At 46.8% G+C, this 20,813-nt stretch overlaps 14 non-coding genes across 14 annotated transcripts; all 14 read right to left on the reverse strand.

Moving 5' to 3' along the window:
* Positions 1 to 3,585: 3,585 nt before the first annotated feature.
* Positions 3,586 to 3,657, reverse strand: trnam-cau (transfer RNA methionine (anticodon CAU)). Its single transcript has one exon. It is a non-coding gene; the product is annotated as a tRNA-Met (tRNA).
* A 6-nt stretch (positions 3,658 to 3,663) lies between these two features.
* On the reverse strand, positions 3,664 to 3,736 carry trnar-ccu (transfer RNA arginine (anticodon CCU)). Its single transcript has one exon. It is a non-coding gene; the product is annotated as a tRNA-Arg (tRNA).
* A 169-nt stretch (positions 3,737 to 3,905) lies between these two features.
* trnam-cau (transfer RNA methionine (anticodon CAU)) lies at positions 3,906 to 3,977 on the reverse strand. Its single transcript has one exon. It is a non-coding gene; the product is annotated as a tRNA-Met (tRNA).
* Positions 3,978 to 5,260: 1,283 nt separating this feature from the next.
* Positions 5,261 to 5,332, reverse strand: trnam-cau (transfer RNA methionine (anticodon CAU)). Its single transcript has one exon. It is a non-coding gene; the product is annotated as a tRNA-Met (tRNA).
* Positions 5,333 to 6,197: 865 nt separating this feature from the next.
* Positions 6,198 to 6,269, reverse strand: trnam-cau (transfer RNA methionine (anticodon CAU)). The gene has a single exon. It is a non-coding gene; the product is annotated as a tRNA-Met (tRNA).
* A 250-nt stretch (positions 6,270 to 6,519) lies between these two features.
* Positions 6,520 to 6,591, reverse strand: trnam-cau (transfer RNA methionine (anticodon CAU)). Its single transcript has one exon. It is a non-coding gene; the product is annotated as a tRNA-Met (tRNA).
* A 248-nt stretch (positions 6,592 to 6,839) lies between these two features.
* On the reverse strand, positions 6,840 to 6,911 carry trnam-cau (transfer RNA methionine (anticodon CAU)). The gene has a single exon. It is a non-coding gene; the product is annotated as a tRNA-Met (tRNA).
* Positions 6,912 to 8,501: 1,590 nt separating this feature from the next.
* trnam-cau (transfer RNA methionine (anticodon CAU)) lies at positions 8,502 to 8,573 on the reverse strand. Its single transcript has one exon. It is a non-coding gene; the product is annotated as a tRNA-Met (tRNA).
* Positions 8,574 to 9,128: 555 nt separating this feature from the next.
* On the reverse strand, positions 9,129 to 9,200 carry trnam-cau (transfer RNA methionine (anticodon CAU)). The gene has a single exon. It is a non-coding gene; the product is annotated as a tRNA-Met (tRNA).
* A 1,929-nt stretch (positions 9,201 to 11,129) lies between these two features.
* On the reverse strand, positions 11,130 to 11,201 carry trnam-cau (transfer RNA methionine (anticodon CAU)). Its single transcript has one exon. It is a non-coding gene; the product is annotated as a tRNA-Met (tRNA).
* Positions 11,202 to 13,076: 1,875 nt separating this feature from the next.
* Positions 13,077 to 13,148, reverse strand: trnam-cau (transfer RNA methionine (anticodon CAU)). Its single transcript has one exon. It is a non-coding gene; the product is annotated as a tRNA-Met (tRNA).
* A 571-nt stretch (positions 13,149 to 13,719) lies between these two features.
* trnam-cau (transfer RNA methionine (anticodon CAU)) lies at positions 13,720 to 13,791 on the reverse strand. The gene has a single exon. It is a non-coding gene; the product is annotated as a tRNA-Met (tRNA).
* Positions 13,792 to 14,783: 992 nt separating this feature from the next.
* On the reverse strand, positions 14,784 to 14,855 carry trnam-cau (transfer RNA methionine (anticodon CAU)). Its single transcript has one exon. It is a non-coding gene; the product is annotated as a tRNA-Met (tRNA).
* A 594-nt stretch (positions 14,856 to 15,449) lies between these two features.
* trnam-cau (transfer RNA methionine (anticodon CAU)) lies at positions 15,450 to 15,521 on the reverse strand. The gene has a single exon. It is a non-coding gene; the product is annotated as a tRNA-Met (tRNA).
* Between the last annotated feature and the right edge of the window lie 5,292 nt (positions 15,522 to 20,813).

The raw sequence follows: 20,813 nt of genomic DNA on the forward strand, positions 1-20,813 counted from the left end.
GGCCAGTGTCTTATCCAATAAAGCCACTGGGGCTGTTGTGGAATAGCTGACATTCTCTATTAATTCTACTTCTCATTCAAGTGGCCTTTAAAAAAAATCAGATAGAGTCTTCTGATGAACGCCTGCTAAGAGAGCACTCCCACTGTGAATACTGCCCCTTTTGGGGGTCTCAGGCATGTATAAAAGTTATAATCTTAGCAGAGGATGGTTTCGATCCATCGACCTCTGGGTTATGGGCCCAGCACGCCCGCTGCGCCACTCTGCTGTAAGTCACCCAGATGGGACTCGAACTCACAATCCCTGGCTTAGGAGGCCAGTGTCTTATCCATAGGCCACTGGGGCTGTTGTGAGTAGCTGACTTGCCTCTCATTCAGGTGGCCTTTAAAAAAAATCAGATAGAGTCTTCTGGATGAACGCCTGCGAAGAGAGCACTCCCACTGTGAATACTGCCCCTTTTGGGGGTCTTAGGCATGTATAAAAGTTAAAATCTGTTAGCAGAGGATGGTTTCGATCCATCGACCTCTGGGTTATGGGCCCAGCACGCTTCGCTGCGCCACTCTGCTGTAAGTCACTCCAGATGGGACTAGAACCCACAATCCCTGGTTTAGGAGGCCAGTGTCTTATCCATTAGGCCACTGGGGCTGTTGTGAGTAGCTGACTTGCCTCTCATTCAGGTGGCCTTTAAAAAAAATCAGATAGAGTCTTCTTGATGAACACCTGCTAAGAGAGCACTCCCACTGTGAATACTGCCCCTTTTGGGGGTCTTAGGCATGTATAAAAGTTAAAATCTCTTAGCAGAGGATGGTTTCGATCCATCGACCTCTGGGTTATGGGCCCAGCACGCCCGCTGCGCCACTCTGCTGTAAATCACCCCAGATGGGACTCAAACCCACAATCCCTGGCTTAGGAGGCCAGTGTCTTATCCATAAAGCCACTGGGGCTGTTGTGGAGTAGCTGACTTGCCTCTCATTCAGGTGGCCTTTAAAAAAAATCAGATAGAGTCTTCTGATGAACGCCTGCTAAGAGAGCACTCCCACGCTGTGAATACTGCCCCTTTTGGGGCTCTTAGGCATGTATAAAAGTTAAAACTCTTAGCAGAGGATGGTTTCGATCCATCGACCTCTGGGTTATGGGCCCAGCACGCCCGCTGCGCCACTCTGCTGTAAATCACCCCAGATGGGACTCAAACCCACAATCCCTGGTTTAGGAGGCCAGTGTCTTATCCATTAGCCACTGGGGCTGTTGTGGAGTAGCTGAATTGCCCTCTCATTCAAGTGGCCTTTAAAAGAAAATCAGATAAGAGTCTTCTTGATGAACGCCTGCTAAGAGAGCACTCCCACACTGTGAATACTGCCCCTTTTGGGGGTCTCAGGCATGAATAAAAGTTATAATCTGTTAGCAGAGGATGGTTTCGCTCCATCGAGCTCTGGGTTACGGGCCCAGCACGCTCCCACTGCGCCACTCTGCTGTAAATCACTCCAGATGGGACTAGAACCCACAATCCCTGGCTTAGGAGGCCAGTGTCTTATCCATTAGGCCACTGGGGCTGTTGTGAAGTAGCTGACTTGCCCTCTCACTCAGGTGGCTTTAAAAAAAAAAACAGATAGAGTCCACTGGCTGAACGCCTGCTAAGAGAGAACCACTTTTGGGTATACACTCCCACACTGTGAATACTGCCCCTTTTGGGGGTCTCAGGCATGAATAAAAGTTAAAACCCTCTTGGCAGAGGATGGTTTCGATCCATCGACCTCTGGGTTTTGGGCCCAGCACGCTTCGCTGCGCCACTCTGCTGTAAATCACCCCAGATGGGACTCGAACTCACAATCCCTGGCTTAGGAGGCCAGTGTCTTATCCATAGGCCACTGGGGCTGTTGTGAGTAGCTGACTTGCCCTCTCACTCAGGTGGCCTTTAAAAAAAATCAGATAAGAGTCTTCTGGATGAACGCCTGCGAAGAGAGCACTCCCACAATGTGAATACTGCCCCTTTTGGGGGTCTTAGGCATGTATAAAAGTTAAAATCTTAGCAGAGGATGGTTTCGATCCATCGACCTCTGGGTTATGGGCCCAGCACGCCCGCTGCGCCACTCTGCTGTAAGTCACCCAGATGGGACTAGAACCCACAATCCCTGGCTTAGGAGGCCAGTGTCTTATCCATTAGCCACTGGGGCTGTTGTGAGTAGCTGACTTGCCTCTCATTCAGGTGGCTTTAAAAAAAAATCAGATAGAGTCTTCTGGATGAACGCCTGCTAAGAGAGAACCACTTTTGGGTATACACTCCCACACTGTGGATACTGCCCCTTTTGGGGGTCTTAGGCATGTATAAAAGTTATAATCTGTTAGCAGAGGATGGTTTCGATCCATCGACCTCTGGGTTATGGGCCCAGCACGCTTCAGCTGCGCCACTCTGCTGTAAGTCACCCCAGATGGGACTCGAACTCACAATCCCTGGCTTAGGAGGCCAGTGTCTTATCAATAAAGCCACTGGGGCTGTTGTGGAGTAGCTGACTTGCCCTCTCACTCAGGTGGCTTTAAAAAAAAAAACAGATAGAGTCCTCTGGCTGAACGCCTGCTAAGAGAGAACCACTTTTGGGTATACACTCCCACACTGTGGATACTTACCCTTTTGGGGGGTCTCAGGCATGTATAGAAGTTAAAAACTCTTAGCAGAGGATGGTTTCGATCCATTGACCTCTGAGTTATGGGCCCAGCACGCTTCCGCAGCGCCACTCTGCTGTAAGTCACTCCAGATGGGACTCGAACTCACAATCCCTGGCTTAGGAGGCCAGTGTCTTATCAATAAAGCCACTGGGGCTGTTGTGGAGTAGCTGACATTCTCTATTAATTCTACTTCTCATTCAGGTGGCCTTTAAAAAAAATCAGATAGAGTCTTCTGGATGAACGCCTGCTAAGAGAGAGCACTCCCACGCTGTGACTACTGCCCCTTTTGGGGGTCTCAGGCATGTATAAAAGTTAAAATCTGTTAGCAGAGGATGGTTTCGATCCATCGACCTCTGGGTTATGGGCCCAGCACGCCCGCTGCGCCACTCTGCTGTAAGTCACCCAGATGGGACTGAACCCACAATCCCTGGTTTAGGAGGCCAGTGTCTTATCCATTAGCCACTGGGGCTGTTGTGGAGTAGCTGACTTGCCCTCTCATTCAGGTGGCCTTTAAAAGAAAATCAGATAAGAGTCTTCTGATGAACGCCTGCTAAGAGAGCACTCCACACTGTGGATACTGCCCCTTTTGGGGGTCTCAGGCATGTAAAAGTTATAATCTTAGCAGAGGATGGTTTCGATCCATCGACCTCTGGGTTATGGGCCCAGCACGCCTTCCGCTGCGCCACTCTGCTGTAAGTCACCCCAGATGGGACTCGAACTCACAATCCCTGGCTTAGGAGGCCAGTGTCTTATCCATAAAGCCACTGGGGCTGTTGTGGAGTAGCTGACTTGCCCTCTCATTCAGGTGGCCTTTAAAAGAAAATCAGATAAGAGTCTTCTTGATGAACGCCTGCTAAGAGAGCACTCCCACACTGTGAATACTGCCCCTTTTGGGGGTCTCAGGCATGTATAGAAGTTAAAAACTCTTAGCAGAGGATGGTTTCGATCCATCGACCTCTGGGTTATGGGCCCAGCACGCTTCCGCTGCGCCACTCTGCTGTAAGTCACCCCAGATGGGACTTGAACCCACAATCCCTGGCTTAGGAGGCCAGTGTCTTATCCATTAGGCCACTGGGGCTGTTGTGGAATAGCTGACATTCTCTATTAATTCTACTTCTCATTCAAGTGGCCTTTAAAAGAAAATCAGATAAGAGTCTTCTGGATGAACGCCTGCGAAGAGAGCACTCCCACGCTGTGACTACTGCCCCTTTTGGGGGTCTTAGGCATGTATAAAAGTTAAAACCTCTTAGCAGAGGATGGTTTCGATCCATCGACCTCTGGGTTATGGGCCCAGCACGCTTCCGCTGCGCCACTCTGCTCTTCCTAAAAAAATAGGCTCACATACACTGGTGTGTTCGAATCGACTTGAATTTAGGCACTCTTTACGAGCTACTTGGTCATGAATGAGATATTGTTGAAAACTATGACAGTTTTAGCCTAGAAATATGGCAGCTTTTCATCAAGCAGTACCTGGGTATGCGCATAAGTCTTCGCAGAGGACAGTTATAACAAAATGCACACTTTATCATAACTAACAAAATACAATCAACTGTCTGAAAGCAAAATTTTATAAACTCCTCAAATAAATAAACACCCCCCTCTGATTTTCGACATGATGGTATAGTCCAATTTCCTCTGGCACAGCACAAGATTGGAAACTGAAGCGCCGTCTATCTCTTTGTTTGCTGACACATGGAATGTGGCCTTTCACTGCATGGACCAGTGTGATCTGGTATTCGGGTAAAGAATTCAAACAGTGAAAAGAAATATAAGAACAGTGCACGTTTCTGTACGTTCAAGATATTAATAAAAATGTTAACTACCTGTTCTCTGTTTACATTTAGGCACACATTACTAGCTAGTCTGTCATAGAGGAGTTTTTTCAAAAACTGCAACAGTTTTAGCAGCTTATGTGTGGAAGTTGAACTGGCTTAACAGAAGATGGTTTTGATCCCTTGTTGGGGGGCTCAGGCATGTATAAAAGTTAAAACTCTTAGCAGAGGATGGTTTCGATCCATCGACCTCTGGGTTATGGGCCCAGCACGCCCGCTGCGCCACTCTGCTGTAAGTCACTCCAGATGGGACTCGAACTCACAATCCCTGGCTTAGGAGGCCAGTGTCTTATCCATAAAGCCACTGGGGCTGTTGTGGAGTAGCTGACATTCTCTATTAATTCTACTTCTCATTCAGGTGGCCTTTAAAAAAAAACAGATAGAGTCTTCTGATGAACACCTGCTAAGAGAGCACTCCCACGCTGTGACTACTGCCCTTTTGGGGGTCTCAGGCATGTATAAAAGTTAAAATCTTAGCAGAGGATGGTTTCGATCCATCGACCTCTGGGTTATGGGCCCAGCACGCCCGCTGCGCCACTCTGCTGTAAGTCACCCAGATGGGACTGAACCCACAATCCCTGGTTTAGGAGGCCAGTGTCTTATCCATTAGCCACTGGGGCTGTTGTGGAGTAGCTGACTTGCCCTCTCATTCAGGTGGCCTTTAAAAGAAAATCAGATAAGAGTCTTCTGATGAACACCTGCTAAGAGAGCACTCCACACTGTGGATACTGCCCCTTTTGGGGGTCTCAGGCATGTAAAAGTTATAATCTTAGCAGAGGATGGTTTCGATCCATCGACCTCTGGGTTATGGGCCCAGCACGCTTCCGCTGCGCCACTCTGCTGTAAGTCACTCCAGATGGGACTCGAACTCACAATCCCTGGCTTAGGAGGCCAGTGTCTTATCAATAAAGCCACTGGGGCTGTTGTGGAGTAGCTGACTTGCCCTCTCACTCAGGTAGCTTTAAAAAAAAAACAGATAGAGTCCTCTGGATGAACGCCTGCTAAGAGAGAACCACTTTTGGGTATACACTCCCACACTGTGGATACTTACCCTTTTGGGGGTCTTAGGCATGTATAAAAGTTATAATCTGTTAGCAGAGGATGGTTTCGATCCATCGACCTCTGGGTTATGGGCCCAGCACGCTTCCTGCGCCACTCTGCTGTAAGTCACTCCAGATGGGACTCGAACTCACAATCCCTGGCTTAGGAGGCCAGTGTCTTATCAATAAAGCCACTGGGGCTGTTGTGAGTAGCTGACTTGCCTCTCATTCAGGTGGCTTTAAAAAAAATCAGATAAGAGTCTTCTGGATGAACGCCTGCTAAGAGAGCACTCCCACGCTGTGACTACTGCCCTTTTGGGGGTCTCAGGCATGTATAAAAGTTAAAATCTGTTAGCAGAGGATGGTTTCGATCCATCGACCTCTGGGTTATGGGCCCAGCACGCTTCGCTGCGCCACTCTGCTGTAAATCACCCCAGATGGGACTGAACCCACAATCCCTGGTTTAGGAGGCCAGTGTCTTATCCATAGGCCACTGGGGCTGTTGTGGAATAGCTGACATTCTCTATTAATTCTACTTCTCATTCAGGTGGCCTTTAAAAGAAAATCAGATAGAGTCTTCTGGATGAACGCCTGCGAAGAGAGCACTCCCACACTGTGATACTGCCCCTTTTGGGGGTCTCAGGCATGAATAAAAGTTATAATCTGTTAGCAGAGGATGGTTTCGATCCATCGACCTCTGGGTTATGGGCCCAGCACGCTTCCGCTGCGCCACTCTGCTGTAAGTCACACCAGATGGGACTAGAACCCACAATCCCTGGCTTAGGAGGCCAGTGTCTTATCCATTAGGCCACTGGGGCTGTTGTGGAGTAGCTGACTTGCCTCTCACTCAGGTGGCTTTAAAAAATACAACAGATAGAATCATCTGGCTGAACACCTGCTAAGAGAGAACCACTTTTGGGTATACACTCCCACACTGTGGATACTTACCCTTTTGGGGCTCTTAGGCATGTATAAACGTTAAAAACTCTTAGCAGAGGATGGTTTCGATCCATCGACCTCTGGGTTATGGGCCCAGCACGCTTCCGCTGCGCCACTCTGCTGTAAGTCACCACAGAAGGGAATTGAACCCACAATCCCTGGCTTAGGAGGCCAGTGTCTTATCCATAAGGCCACTGGGGCTGTTGTGGAATAGCTGACATTCTCTATTAATTCTACTTCTCATTCAAGTGGCCTTTAAAAGAAAATCAGATAAGAGTCTTCTGGATGAACGCCTGCGAAAAGAGCACTCCCACGCTGTGACTACTGCCCCTTTTGGGGGTCTTAGGCATGTATAAAAGTTAAAACCTCTTAGCAGAGGATGGTTTCGATCCATCGACCTCTGGGTTATGGGCCCAGCACGCTTCCGCTGCGCCACTCTGCTCTTCCTAAAAAAATAGGCTCACATACACTGGTGTGTTCGAATCGACTTGAATTTAGGCACTCTTTACGAGCTACTTGGTCATGAATGAGATATTGTTGAAAACTATGACAGTTTTAGCCTAGAAATATGGCAGCTTTTCATCAAGCAGTACCTGGGTATGCGCATAAGTCTTCGCAGAGGACAGTTATAACAAAATGCACACTTTATCATAACTAACAAAATACAATCAACTGTCTGAAAGCAAAATTTTATAAACTCCTCAAATAAATAAACACCCCCCTCTGATTTTCGACATGATGGTATAGTCCAATTTCCTCTGGCACAGCACAAGATTGGAAACTGAAGCGCCGTCTATCTCTTTGTTTGCTGACACATGGAATGTGGCCTTTCACTGCATGGACCAGTGTGATCTGGTATTCGGGTAAAGAATTCAAACAGTGAAAAGAAATATAAGAACAGTGCACGTTTCTGTACGTTCAAGATATTAATAAAAATGTTAACTACCTGTTCTCTGTTTACATTTAGGCACACATTACTAGCTAGTCTGTCATAGAGGAGTTTTTTCAAAAACTGCAACAGTTTTAGCAGCTTATGTGTGGAAGTTGAACTGGCTTAACAGAAGATGGTTTTGATCCCTTGTTGGGGGGCTCAGGCATGTATAGAAGTTAAAAACTCTTAGCAGAGGATGGTTTCGATCCATCGACCTCTGGGTTATGGGCCCAGCACGCCTTCCGCTGCGCCACTCTGCTGTAAGTCACCCAGATGGGACTCGAACTCACAATCCCTGGCTTAGGAGGCCAGTGTCTTATCCATAAAGCCACTGGGGCTGTTGTGGAGTAGCTGACATTCTCTATTAATTCTACTTCTCATTCAGGTGGCCTTTAAAAAAAACAGATAGAGTCTTCTGATGAACGCCTGCGAAGAGAGCACTCCCACGCTGTGACTACTGCCCTTTTGGGGCTCAGGCATGTATAGAAGTTAAAACTCTTAGCAGAGGATGGTTTCGATCCATCGACCTCTGGGTTATGGGCCCAGCACGCCCGCTGCGCCACTCTGCTGTAAGTCACCCAGATGGGACTGAACCCACAATCCCTGGTTTAGGAGGCCAGTGTCTTATCCATTAAAGCCACTGGGGCTGTTGTGGAGTAGCTGACTTGCCCTCTCATTCAGGTGGCCTTTAAAAGAAAATCAGATAAGAGTCTTCTGATGAACACCTGCTAAGAGAGCACTCCACACTGTGGATACTGCCCTTTTGGGGGTCTCAGGCATGTAAAAGTTATAATCTTAGCAGAGGATGGTTTCGATCCATCGACCTCTGGGTTATGGGCCCAGCACGCCCGCTGCGCCACTCTGCTGTAAGTCACCCCAGATGGGACTCGAACTCACAATCCCTGGCTTAGGAGGCCAGTGTCTTATCAATAAAGCCACTGGGGCTGTTGTGGAGTAGCTGACTTGCCCTCTCATTCAGGTGGCCTTTAAAAGAAAATCAGATAAGAGTCTTCTTGATGAACGCCTGCTAAGAGAGCACTCCCACACTGTGACTACTGCCCCTTTTGGGGGTCTTAGGCATGTATAAAAGTTAAAACCTCTTAGCAGAGGATGGTTTCGATCCATCGACCTCTGGGTTATGGGCCCAGCACGCTTCCGCTGCGCCACTCTGCTGTAAGTCACCCCAGATGGGACTAGAACCCACAATCCCTGGCTTAGGAGGCCAGTGTCTTATCCATTAGGCCACTGGGGCTGTTGTGGAGTAGCTGACTTGCCCTCTCATTCAGGTGGCCTTTAAAAGAAAATCAGATAAGAGTCTTCTTGATGAACGCCTGCTAAGAGAGCACTCCCACACTGTGACTACTGCCCCTTTTGGGGGTCTTAGGCATGTATAAAAGTTAAAACCTCTTAGCAGAGGATGGTTTCGATCCATCGACCTCTGGGTTATGGGCCCAGCATGCTTCCGCTGCGCCACTCTGCTGTAAGTCACTCCAGATGGGACTAGAACCCACAATCCCTGGCTTAGGAGGCCAGTGTCTTATCCATTAGGCCACTGGGGCTGTTGTGGAGTAGCTGACATTCTCTATTAATTCTACTTCTCATTCAAGTGGCCTTTAAAAGAAAATCAGATAAGAGTCTTCTGGATGAACGCCTGCGAAGAGAGCACTCCCACGCTGTGACTACTGCCCCTTTTGGGGGTCTTAGGCATGTATAAAAGTTAAAACCTCTTAGCAGAGGATGGTTTCGATCCATCGACCTCTGGGTTATGGGCCCAGCACGCTTCCGCTGCGCCACTCTGCTCTTCCTAAAAAATAGGCTCACATACACTGGTGTGTTCGAATCGACTTGAATTTAGGCACTCGTTACGAGCTACTTGGTCATGAATGAGATATTGTTGAAAACTATGACAGTTTTAGCCTAGAAATATGGCAGCTTTTCATCAAGCAGTACCTGGGTATGCGCATAAGTCTTCGCAGAGGACAGTTATAACAAAATGCACACTTTATCATAACTAACAAAATACAATCAACTGTCTGAAAGCAAAATTTTATAAACTCCTCAAATAAATAAACACCCCCCTCTGATTTTCGACATGATGGTATAGTCCAATTTCCTCTGGCACAGCACAAGATTGGAAACTGAAGCGCCGTCTATCTCTTTGTTTGCTGACACATGGAATGTGGCCTTTCACTGCATGGACCAGTGTGATCTGGTATTCGGGTAAAGAATTCAAACAGTGAAAAGAAATATAAGAACAGTGCACGTTTCTGTACGTTCAAGATATTAATAAAAATGTTAACTACCTGTTCTCTGTTTACATTTAGGCACACATTACTAGCTAGTCTGTCATAGAGGAGTTTTTTTCAAAAACTGCAACAGTTTTAGCAGCTTATGTGTGGAAGTTGAACTGGCTTAACAGAAGATGGTTTTGATCCCTTGTTGGGGGGCTCAGGCATGAATAAAAGTTATAATCTGTTAGCAGAGGATGGTTTCGATTCATCGACCTCTGGGTTATGGGCCCAGCACGCTTCCGCTGCGCCACTCTGCTGTAAGTCACCCAGATGGGACTGAACCCACAATCCCTGGCTTAGGAGGCCAGTGTCTTATCCATAGGCCACTGGGGCTGTTGTGGAGTAGCTGACTTGCCTCTCATTCAGGTGGCCTTTAAAAGAAAATCAGATAAGAGTCTTCTGATGAACGCCTGCTAAGAGAGAACCACTTTTGGGTATACACTCCCACACTGTGGATACTGCCCCTTTTGGGGGTCTCAGGCATGTAAAAGTTATAATCTTAGCAGAGGATGGTTTCGATCCATCGACCTCTGGGTTATGGGCCCAGCACGCTTCCGCTGCACCACTCTGCTGTAAGTCACCCCAGATGGGACTCGAACTCACAATCCCTGGCTTAGGAGGCCAGTGTCTTATCCATTAGGTCACTGGGGCTGTTGTGGAGTAGCTGACTTGTCCTCTCACTCAGGTGGCTTTAAAAAAAACAGATAGAGTCCTCTGGATGAACGCCTGCTAAGAGAGAACCACTTTTGGGAATACACTCTCACACTGTGGATACTTACCCTTTTGGGGGTCTTAGGCATGTATAAAAGTTATAATCTGTTAGCAGAGGATGGTTTCGATCCATCGACCTCTGGGTTATGGGCCCAGCACGCTTCGCTGCGCCACTCTGCTGTAAGTCACCCAGATGGGACTCAAACCCACAATCCCTGGTTTAGGAGGCCAGTGTCTTATCCATAGGCCACTGGGGCTGTTGTGGAGTAGCTGACTTGCCCTCTCATTCAGGTGGCCTTTAAAAAAAATCAGATAGAGTCTTCTGATGAACGCCTGCTAAGAGAGCACTCCCACTGTGAATACTGCCCCTTTTGGGGCTCTTAGGCATGTATAAAAGTTAAAACTCTTAGCAGAGGATGGTTTCGATCCATCGACCTCTGGGTTATGGGCCCAGCACGCCCGCTGCGCCACTCTGCTGTAAATCACCCCAGATGGGACTCAAACCCACAATCCCTGGCTTAGGAGGCCAGTGTCTTATCCATTAGCCACTGGGGCTGTTGTGGAGTAGCTGACTTGCCCTCTCTCATTCAGGTGGCTTTAAAAAAAACAGATAGAGTCCTCTGGATGAACGCCTGCTAAGAGAGAACCACTTTTGGGTATACACTCCCACACTGTGGATACTTACCCTTTTGGGGGGTCTCAGGCATGTATAGAAGTTAAAAACTCTTAGCAGAGGATGGTTTCGATCCATCGACCTCTGGGTTATGGGCCCAGCACGCTTCCGCTGCGCCACTCTGCTGTAAGTCACCCCAGATGGGACTCGAACCCACAATCCCTGGCTTAGGAGGCCAGTGTCTTATCCATAAGGCCACTGGGGCTGTTGTGGAATAGCTGACATTCTCTATTAATTCTACTTCTCATTCAAGTGGCCTTTAAAAGAAAATCAGATAAGAGTCTTCTGGATGAACGCCTGCGAAGAGAGCACTCCCACGCTGTGACTACTGCCCCTTTTGGGGGTCTTAGGCATGTATAAAAGTTAAAACCTCTTAGCAGAGGATGGTTTCGATCCATCGACCTCTGGGTTATGGGCCCAGCACGCTTCGCTGCGCCACTCTGCTCTTCCTAAAAATAGGCTCACATACACTGGTGTGTTCGAATCGACTTGAATTTAGGCACTCTTACGAGCTACTTGGTCATGAATGAGATATTGTTGAAAACTATGACAGTTTTAGCCTAGAAATATGGCAGCTTTTCATCAAGCAGTACCTGGGTATGCGCATAAGTCTTCGCAGAGGACAGTTATAACAAAATGCACACTTTATCATAACTAACAAAATACAATCAACTGTCTGAAAGCAAAATTTTATAAACTCCTCAAATAAATAAACACCCCTCTGATTTTCGACATGATGGTATAGTCCAATTTCCTCTGGCACAGCACAAGATTGGAAACTGAAGCGCCGTCTATCTCTTTGTTTGCTGACACATGGAATGTGGCCTTTCACTGCATGGACCAGTGTGATCTGGTATTCGGGTAAAGAATTCAAACAGTGAAAAGAAATATAAGAACAGTGCACGTTTCTGTACGTTCAAGATATTAATAAAAATGTTAACTACCTGTTCTCTGTTTACATTTAGGCACACATTACTAGCTAGTCTGTCATAGAGGAGTTTTTCAAAACTGCAACAGTTTTAGCAGCTTATGTGTGGAAGTTGAACTGGCTTAACAGAAGATGGTTTTGATCCCTTGTTGGGGGCTCAGGCATGTATAAAAGTTATAATCTTAGCAGAGGATGGTTTCGATCCATCGACCTCTGGGTTATGGGCCCAGCACGCTTCCTGCGCCACTCTGCTCTTCCTAAAAATAGGCTCACATACACTGGTGTGTTCGAATCGACTTGAATTTAGGCACACATTACTAGCTAGTCTGTCATAGAGGAGTTTTTCAAAACTGCAACAGTTTTAGCAGCTTATGTGTGGAAGTTGAACTGGCTTAACAGAAGATGGTTTTGATCCCTTGTTGGGGGCTCAGGCATGTATAGAAGTTAAAACTCTTAGCAGAGGATGGTTTCGATCCATCGACCTCTGGGTTATGGGCCCAGCACGCCCGCTGCGCCACTCTGCTGTAAGTCACCCAGATGGGACTCAAACCCACAATCCCTGGCTTAGGAGGCCAGTGTCTTATCCATAGGCCACTGGGGCTGTTGTGGAGTAGCTGACTTGCCCTCTCTCATTCAGGTGGCCTTTAAAAAAAATCAGATAGAGTCCTCTGGATGAACGCCTGCGAAGAGAGCACTCCCACAATGTGAATACTGCCCCTTTTGGGGGTCTTAGGCATGTATAAAAGTTATAATCTTAGCAGAGGATGGTTTCGATCCATCGACCTCTGGGTTATGGGCCCAGCACGCCCGCTGCGCCACTCTGCTGTAAGTCACCCCAGATGGGACTAGAACCCACAATCCCTGGCTTAGGAGGCCAGTGTCTTATCAATAAAGCCACTGGGGCTGTTGTGGAGTAGCTGACTTGTCCTCTCACTCAGGTGGCCTTTAAAAAAAATCAGATAGAGTCTTCTTGATGAAAGCCTGCTAAGAGAACCACTTTTGGGAATACACTCTCACACTGTGGATACTTACCCTTTTGGGGGTCTCAGGCATGTATAGAAGTTAAAAACTCTTAGCAGAGGATGGTTTCGATCCATCGACCTCTGGGTTATGGGCCCAGCACGCTTCCGCTGCGCCACTCTGCTGTAAGTCACTCCAGATGGGACTAGAACCCACAATCCCTGGCTTAGGAGGCCAGTGTCTTATCCATTAGGCCACTGGGGCTGTTGTGGAGTAGCTGACTTGCCCTCTCACTCAGGTGGCTTTAAAAAAAAAACAGATAGAGTCCTCTGGATGAACGCCTGCTAAGAGAGAACCACTTTTGGGTATACACTCCCACACTGTGGATACTTACCCTTTTGGGGGGTCTCAGGCATGTATAGAAGTTAAAAACTCTTAGCAGAGGATGGTTTCGATCCATCGACCTCTGGGTTATGGGCCCAGCATGCTTCCGCTGCGCCACTCTGCTGTAAGTCACCCCAGATGGGACTCGAACCCACAATCCCTGGCTTAGGAGGCCAGTGTCTTATCCATAAGGCCACTGGGGCTGTTGTGGAATAGCTGACATTCTCTATTAATTCTACTTCTCATTCAAGTGGCCTTTAAAAGAAAATCAGATAAGAGTCTTCTGGATGAACGCCTGCGAAGAGAGCACTCCCACGCTGTGACTACTGCCCCTTTTGGGGGTCTTAGGCATGTATAAAAGTTAAAACCTCTTAGCAGAGGATGGTTTCGATCCATCGACCTCTGGGTTATGGGCCCAGCACGCTTCCGCTGCGCCACTCTGCTCTTCCTAAAAAAAAAGGCTCACATACACTGGTGTGTTCGAATCGACTTGAATTTAGGCACTCGTTACGAGCTACTTGGTCATGAATGAGATATTGTTGAAAACTATGACAGTTTTAGCCTAGAAATATGGCAGCTTTTCGTCAAGCAGTACCTGGGTATGCGCATAAGTCTTCGCAGAGGACAGTTATAACAAAATGCACACTTTATCATAACTAACAAAATACAATCAACTGTCTGAAAGCAAAATTTTATAAACTCCTCAAATAAATAAACACCCCCCTCTGATTTTCGACATGATGGTATAGTCCAATTTCCTCTGGCACAGCACAAGATTGGAAACTGAAGCGCCGTCTATCTCTTTGTTTGCTGACACATGGAATGTGGCCTTTCACTGCATGGACCAGTGTGATCTGGTATTCGGGTAAAGAATTCAAACAGTGAAAAGAAATATAAGAACAGTGCACGTTTCTGTACGTTCAAGATATTAATAAAAATGTTAACTACCTGTTCTCTGTTTACATTTAGGCACACATTACTAGCTAGTCTGTCATAGAGGAGTTTTTCAAAACTGCAACAGTTTTAGCAGCTTATGTGTGGAAGTTGAACTGGCTTAACAGAAGATGGTTTTGATCCCTTGTTGGGGGGCTCAGGCATGTATAGAAGTTAAAAACTCTTAGCAGAGGATGGTTTCGATCCATCGACCTCTGGGTTATGGGCCCAGCACGCCCGCTGCGCCACTCTGCTGTAAGTCACCCCAGATGGGACTGAACCCACAATCCCTGGCTTAGGAGGCCAGTGTCTTATCCATTAGCCACTGGGGCTGTTGTGGAGTAGCTGACTTGCCCTCTCATTCAGGTGGCCTTTAAAAGAAAATCAGATAAGAGTCTTCTGGATGAACGCCTGCTAAGAGAACCACTTTTGGGTATACACTCCCACACTGTGGATACTTACCCTTTTGGGGGTCTCAGGCATGTATAAAAGTTATAATCTCTTAGCAGAGGATGGTTTCGATCCATCGACCTCTGGGTTATGGGCCCAGCACGCTTCCTCTGCGCCACTCTGCTGTAAGTCACCCCAGATGGGACTCAAACCCACAATCCCTGGCTTAGGAGGCCAGTGTCTTATCAATAAAGCCACTGGGGCTGTTGTGGAATAGCTGACATTCTCTATTAATTCTACTTCTCATTCAAGTGGCCTTTAAAAAAAATCAGATAAGAGTCTTCTGATGAACGCCTGCTAAGAGAACCACTTTTGGGTATACACTCCCACACTGTGAATACTGCCCCTTTTGGGGGTCTTAGGCATGTATAAAAGTTATAATCTGTTAGCAGAGGATGGTTTCGATCCATCGACCTCTGGGTTATGGGCCCAGCACGCCCGCTGCGCCACTCTGCTGTAAGTCACCCCAGATGGGACTCGAACTCACAATCCCTGGCTTAGGAGGCCAGTGTCTTATCCATAAGGCCACTGGGGCTGTTGTGGAATAGCTGACATTCTCTATTAATTCTACTTCTCATTCAAGTGGCCTTTAAAAGAAAATCAGATAAGAGTCTTCTTGATGAACACCTGCTAAGAGAACCACTTTTGGGTATACACTCCCACACTGTGGATACTTACCCTTTTGGGGGTCTCAGGCATGAATAAAAGTTATAATCTGTTAGCAGAGGATGGTTTCGATCCATCGACCTCTGGGTTATGGGCCCAGCACGCTTCCTCTGCGCCACTCTGCTGTAAGTCACCCCAGATGGGACTAGAACCCACAATCCCTGGCTTAGGAGGCCAGTGTCTTATCAATAAAGCCACTGGGGCTGTTGTGGAATAGCTGACATTCTCTATTAATTCTACTTCTCATTCAAGTGGCCTTTAAAAAAAATCAGATAAGAGTCTTCTGATGAACGCCTGCTAAGAGAACCACTTTTGGGTATACACTCCCACACTGTGAATACTGCCCCTTTTGGGGGTCTTAGGCATGTATAAAAGTTATAATCTGTTAGCAGAGGATGGTTTCGATCCATCGACCTCTGGGTTATGGGCCCAGCACGCCCGCTGCGCCACTCTGCTGTAAGTCACCCCAGATGGGACTCGAACTCACAATCCCTGGCTTAGGAGGCCAGTGTCTTATCCATAAGGCCACTGGGGCTGTTGTGGAATAGCTGACATTCTCTATTAATTCTACTTCTCATTCAAGTGGCCTTTAAAAGAAAATCAGATAAGAGTCTTCTTGATGAACACCTGCTAAGAGAACCACTTTTGGGTATACACTCCCACACTGTGGATACTTACCCTTTTGGGGGTCTCAGGCATGAATAAAAGTTATAATCTGTTAGCAGAGGATGGTTTCGATCCATCGACCTCTGGGTTATGGGCCCAGCACGCTTCGCTGCGCCACTCTGCTGTAAGTCACTCCAGATGGGACTAGAACCCACAATCCCTGGCTTAGGAGGCCAGTGTCTTATCCATTAGCCACTGGGGCTGTTGTGGAGTAGCTGACTTGCCCTCTCTCATTCAGGTGGCCTTTAAAAAAAATCAGATAGAGTCTTCTTGATGAACGCCTGCTAAGAGAGCACTCCCACTGTGAATACTGCCCCTTTTGGGGGTCTCAGGCATGTATAAAAGTTAAAACTCTTAGCAGAGGATGGTTTCGATCCATCGACCTCTGGGTTATGGGCCCAGCACGCTTCCTCTGCGCCACTCTGCTGTAAATCACCCCAGATGGGACTCGAACTCACAATCCCTGGCTTAGGAGGCCAGTGTCTTATCCATTAGCCACTGGGGCTGTTGTGGAATAGCTGACATTCTCTATTAATTCTACTTCTCATTCAAGTGGCCTTTAAAAGAAAATCAGATAGAGTCTTCTGGATGAACGCCTGCTAAGAGAGAGCACTCCCACAATGTGAATACTGCCCCTTTTGGGGGTCTCAGGCATGAATAAAAGTTATAATCTTAGCAGAGGATGGTTTCGATCCATCGACCTCTGGGTTATGGGCCCAGCACGCTTCGCTGCGCCACTCTGCTGTAAATCACCCCAGATGGGACTAGAACCCACAATCCCTGGCTTAGGAGGCCAGTGTCTTATCCATAGGCCACTGGGGCTGTTGTGGAATAGCTGACATTCTCTATTAATTCTACTTCTCATTCAAGTGGCCTTTAAAAGAAAATCAGATAAGAGTCTTCTGATGAACGCCTGCTAAGAGAACCACTTTTGGGTATACACTCCCACACTGTGAATACTGCCCCTTTTGGGGCTCTTAGGCATGTATAAAAGTTAAAACCTCTTAGCAGAGGATGGTTTCGATCCATCGACCTCTGGGTTATGGGCCCAGCACGCCCGCTGCGCCACTCTGCTGTAAATCACCCCAGATGGGACTCAGAACCCACAATCCCTGGCTTAGGAGGCCAGTGTCTTATCCATTAAAGCCACTGGGGCTGTTGTGGAGTAGCTGACTTGCCCTCTCATTCAGGTGGCTTTAAAAAAAAACAGATAGAGTCTTCTGGATGAACACCTGCTAAGAGAGCACTCCCACACTGTGATACTGCCCCTTTTGGGGGCTCAGGCATGTATAGAAGTTAAAACTCTTAGCAGAGGATGGTTTCGATCCATCGACCTCTGGGTTATGGGCCCAGCATGCTTCCGCTGCGCCACTCTGCTGTAAATCACCCCAGATGGGACTGAACCCACAATCCCTGGCTTAGGAGGCCAGTGTCTTATCCATTAGCCACTGGGGCTGTTGTGGAATAGCTGACATTCTCTATTAATTCTACTTCTCATTCAAGTGGCCTTTAAAAGAAAATCAGATAGAGTCTTCTTGATGAACACCTGCTAAGAGAACCACTTTTGGGTATACACTCCCACACTGTGGATACTTACCCTTTTGGGGGTCTCAGGCATGAATAAAAGTTAAAATCTGTTAGCAGAGGATGGTTTCGATCCATCGACCTCTGGGTTATGGGCCCAGCACGCCCGCTGCGCCACTCTGCTGTAAGTCACCCCAGATGGGACTCGAACTCACAATCCCTGGCTTAGGAGGCCAGTGTCTTATCCATAGGCCACTGGGGCTGTTGTGGAGTAGCTGACTTGCCCTCTCATTCAGGTGGCCTTTAAAAGAAAATCAGATAAGAGTCTTCTGATGAACGCCTGCGAAGAGAGCACTCCCACTGTGAATACTGCCCCTTTTGGGGGTCTTCAGGCATGTATAAAAGTTATAATCTCTTAGCAGAGGATGGTTTCGATCCATCGACCTCTGGGTTATGGGCCCAGCACGCTTCGCTGCGCCACTCTGCTGTAAATCACCCCAGATGGGACTGAACCCACAATCCCTGGCTTAGGAGGCCAGTGTCTTATCCATAGGCCACTGGGGCTGTTGTGGAGTAGCTGACTTGCCCTCTCACTCAGGTGGCCTTTAAAAGAAAATCAGATAGAGTCTTCTGGATGAACACCTGCTAAGAGAACCACTTTTGGGTATACACTCCCACACTGTGAATACTGCCCCTTTTGGGGGCTCAGGCATGTATAGAAGTTAAAACTCTTAGCAGAGGATGGTTTCGATCCATCGACCTCTGGGTTATGGGCCCAGCACGCCCGCTGCGCCACTCTGCTGTAAGTCACCCCAGATGGGACTCAAACCCACAATCCCTGGCTTAGGAGGCCAGTGTCTTATCAATAAAGCCACTGGGGCTGTTGTGGAATAGCTGACATTCTCTATTAATTCTACTTCTCATTCAAGTGGCCTTTAAAAAAAATCAGATAAGAGTCTTCTGATGAACGCCTGCTAAGAGAGCACTCCCACAATGTGAATACTTGCCTGATCAACCTTGTTGGTTGAAAACAATCCGTTAAAAACCATTACAATATCCCCAGTGAACGATATTTAAACTGCCTCCTTACAACCTCCTCAAAATTGAATTCAAAATGAGCTCAGGCATTATTCACACTGTGAGGATCACAGTATGAGGATCGTGTGATGTCACTGTGATCATCGCATGATCTCACGTGTTGACTGGGTACACTCTTCGGTCTTCACACAAGGGGTGCCGTGGTATACTAACCTTTTTTATACCCATCTGACAAAACGGAAATTGAATTCAGCTGGACACACTTTACTGTTTATCACAACAAAGGGCCAAGCAAGCGCACGACACTGACAAGGTATGCGATACAGTACAAGACCAAACGTGACTTCAGCACGTCTCAACACAGTATACAGGTGCATCTCAATAAATTAGAATGTCAAGGAAAAGTTCATTTATTTCAGTAATTCAACTCAAATTGTGAAACTCGTGTTTTAAATCAATTCAATGCACACAGACTGAAGTAGTTTAAGTCTTTAGTTCTTTTAATTGTGATGATTTTGGCTCACATTTAACAAAAACCCACCAATTCACTATCTCAACAAATTAGAATACTTCATAAGACCAATAAAAAAAATAAAAATAAACATTTTTAGTGAATTGTTGGCCTTCTGGAAAGTATGTTCATTTACTGTATATGTACTCAATATTTGGTAGGGGCTCCTTTTGCTTTAATTACTGCCTCAATTCGGCGTGGCATGGAGGTGATCAGTTTGTGGCTCTGCTGAGGTGGGATGGAAGCCCAGGTTTCTTTGACAGTGGCCTTCAGCTCATCTGCATTTTTTGGTCTCTTGTTTCTCATTTTCCTCTTGACAAGGTTCAGGTTTGGTGAGTTTGCTGGCCAGTCATGCACACCAACACCATGGTCATTTAACCAACTTTTGGTGCTTTTGGCAGTGTGGGCAGGTGCCAAATCCTGCTGGAAAATGAAATCAGCATCTTTAAAAACCTGGTCAGTAGAAGGAAGCATGAAGTGCTCCAAAATTTCTTGGTTAACGGATGCAGTGAATTTGGTTTTCAAAAAACACAATGGACCAACACCAGCAGATGACATTGCACCCCAAATCATCACAGACTGTGGAAACTTAAAGAGATAGTTCACCCAAAAATGAAAATTCTGTCATTATTTACTCACCCTCAAGTAGTTCCAAACCTGTATGAATGTCTTTGTTCTGCTGAACACAAAGGAAGATATTCTGAAGAATGTGGGAAACAGAGCAGTTCTGGGGCACCATTGACTTCCATAGTATTTTTTTTCCTACTATGGAAGTCAATGGTGCCCCAAAACAGCCTGGTTACAAACTTTCTTCAAAATATCTTCCTCGGAACTTATCTGATTTTTGTGTTTGCAGAACAAAGAAATTCATACAGGTTTGTAACTACTTGAGGGTGAGTAAATGATGACAGAATTTTCATTTTTGGGTGAACTATCCCTTTAACACTGGACGTCAAGCAACTTGGGCTATGAGCTTCTCCACCCTTCCTCCAGACTCTTGGACCTTGGTTTCCAAATGAAATACAAAACTTGCTCTCATCTGAAAAGAGGACTTTGGACCACTGGGCAACAGTCCAGTTCTTCTTCTCCTTAGCGCAGGTAAGTCTCTGACGTTGTCTGTGGTTCAGGAGTGGCTTAACAAGAGGAATATGACAACTGTAGCCAAATTCCTTCACACGTCTGTGTGTGGTGGCTCATGATGCCTTGACCCCAGCCTCAGTCCATTCCTTGTGAAGTTCACCCAAATTCTTGAATCGATTTTGCTTGACAATCCTCATAATGCTGCGGCATCTCTTGGCGCTTCCACACTTTTTCCTTCCACTCAACTTTCTGTTAACATGCTTGGATACAGCACTCTGTGAACAGCCAGCTTCTTTGGCAATGAATGTTTGTGGCTTACCCTCCTTGTGAAGGGTGTCAATGATTGTCTTCTGGCCAACTGTCAGATCAGCAGTCTTCCCCATGATTGTGTAACCTAGTGAACCAAACTGAGAGACCATTTTGAAGGCTCGGGAAACCTTTGCAAGTGTTTTGAGTTGATTAGCTGATTGGCATGTCACCATATTCTAATTTGTTGAGATAGTGAATTGGTGGGTTTTTGTTAAATGTGAGCCAAAATCATCACAATTAAAAGAACCAAAGACTTAAACTACTTCAGTCTGTGTGCACTGAATTCATT

The sequence above is a fragment of the Onychostoma macrolepis genome, chromosome 09 (genome assembly GCF_012432095.1).
Source record: "Onychostoma macrolepis isolate SWU-2019 chromosome 09, ASM1243209v1, whole genome shotgun sequence".
Classification (NCBI taxonomy): domain Eukaryota; kingdom Metazoa; phylum Chordata; class Actinopteri; order Cypriniformes; family Cyprinidae; genus Onychostoma; species Onychostoma macrolepis.